The sequence below is a fragment of the Otolemur garnettii genome, unplaced genomic scaffold (assembly GCF_000181295.1).
Source record: "Otolemur garnettii isolate 467f Iridium unplaced genomic scaffold, OtoGar3 scaffold00112, whole genome shotgun sequence".
Classification (NCBI taxonomy): Eukaryota; Metazoa; Chordata; class Mammalia; order Primates; family Galagidae; genus Otolemur; species Otolemur garnettii.
In genome coordinates this window covers 1469400-1471048 of record NW_003852507.1, presented here as the reverse complement: position 1 = coordinate 1471048, position 1649 = coordinate 1469400, and the positions used below count along the sequence as shown (strand labels likewise).

At 43.7% G+C, this 1649-nt stretch overlaps 1 protein-coding gene across 2 annotated transcripts in view; it reads right to left on the bottom strand.

Annotated features, from left to right (window-relative positions):
- FAM222B (family with sequence similarity 222 member B) overlaps nt 1-1649 on the bottom strand; it is an 81387-nt gene that overhangs the window by 12432 nt on the left and 67306 nt on the right. The window lies entirely within an intron of this gene.

The following is a 1649-nucleotide window of genomic DNA, read 5'->3' as shown; positions in this document are numbered from 1 at the left end:
GTCCGGGCTGGGGATTCGAACCCGCCACCTTAGGTGTACGTGGCTGGCGCCTTAGCCGGTTGAGCTATAGGCGCCGAGCCTAATCCAGCCTATCCTATGGCAAATTACACATCTAGGACAAGAAACACATTACTGGCCAGGCACAGGAGTGGCTCCAGTGGATTGCTTGAGCTCAGGAGTTCAAGATCAGCCTGATAGGAAAGACTCTGTCACAACTAGAAATAAAAAAACTAGCTGGCCATTGTGGCAGATGCCTATAGTCCCAGGTACTTGGGAAGCTGAGGCATGAGGATTACTTAAGCAGCTGGGACTACAGGTACCTGCCACAATGCCCGGCTGTTTTTTTGGTTGCAGCCATCATTGCTGTTTGGCGGGCCAAGGCTGGATTCGAACCTGCCAGTTCAGGTGTATGTGGCTGGCACCTTAGCCACTTGAGCCACAGGCACCGAGCCAGGATAAAGCATTATTAACTTCTGATGATAATCCCATAGAGCAGGATGCCAGCAAACTATAGCCTGTACACCAGTCCAGCTGCTGTTTGTTTTGTTTTTGAGATAGAGTCTCACTGTATCATCCTCGGTAGAGTGCTGTGGCATCACAGCCCATAGCAACCCTTAACTCTTGGGCTTAAGTGATTCTCTTGCCTCAGCTTCCCAAGTCAGTTGCTGTTTCTATAAAATGTTTTATTGAAACACAGACACCCTTAGGTGCAACAGAGACCATATAGTCCACAAAACTAAAATTATTTGCTGTCTGGCCATTACAGAAAGGGTTTATTAACTCCTCTAATGAAGAATTCATGTAAGGTGCTGAAGCACCCTTTCCACTGACAGGAAGCCTAGCTGCCTCATTAATTTCCCCTTTTGCTCCAAAAGCAAGGTATATTCCAAATTTAGAGCTGTTTTTATACTTGAAGATGCTATACATGGTAATGTACCAGAAATAGAATCTTTTCCTTGCATGTCATGTAGTATAGGGACAGAAAGTTGCAACCTGGGAAAACATGAAGTATAAAGGCCTGATTCCAGCCAGTTAGATTCCTGCATTGATAGACAGTTTTCAAAGGCTTAATATTGTGGGAAGTATATCAGTAGGAAAATACCCAGAGAGACTGAGAACATCAGCTTACCACTCCTTCTGAGGGCAAAAGCTTCTCTGTTTTCTATGAACTAAAGTAATTCTGGCTCAGAAGGCAGAAAGCAAAGCCAAAGGGAACCATTTCCAAGTACAGTGTACTCAAGAGAGTTCAAAACAATAGAACAGCGTAGTTTATTTTACAGATACAGTAAGTAATCTAGAGTATGAGTTTTCATTCAATTCCTTATGGTAGTTCAAACTAAAAAACTTAAAAAAAAAAAAAAAGAGAAAGAGAAAAAAAAAAGAGACAGAGTCTTCCTCTATCACCCAGGTTAGAATGCAGTGGTGTGATCATAGTTAACTAACTGCAACCTCAAATTCCTGGGCTCAGGTGATCCTCCTGTCTTAGCCTCCCGAGTAGCTTGGACTACAGGTGCCCACCACCACATCAAGGTTGGTCTTTCTTTTTGGTTTTCTTTTGACAGAGTCTCACTTTGTTGCCTTCAGTAGAGTGCCATGACATAACAGCTCACAGCAACCTCAAACTCTTGGGCTAAAGCGATTCTCTTGCC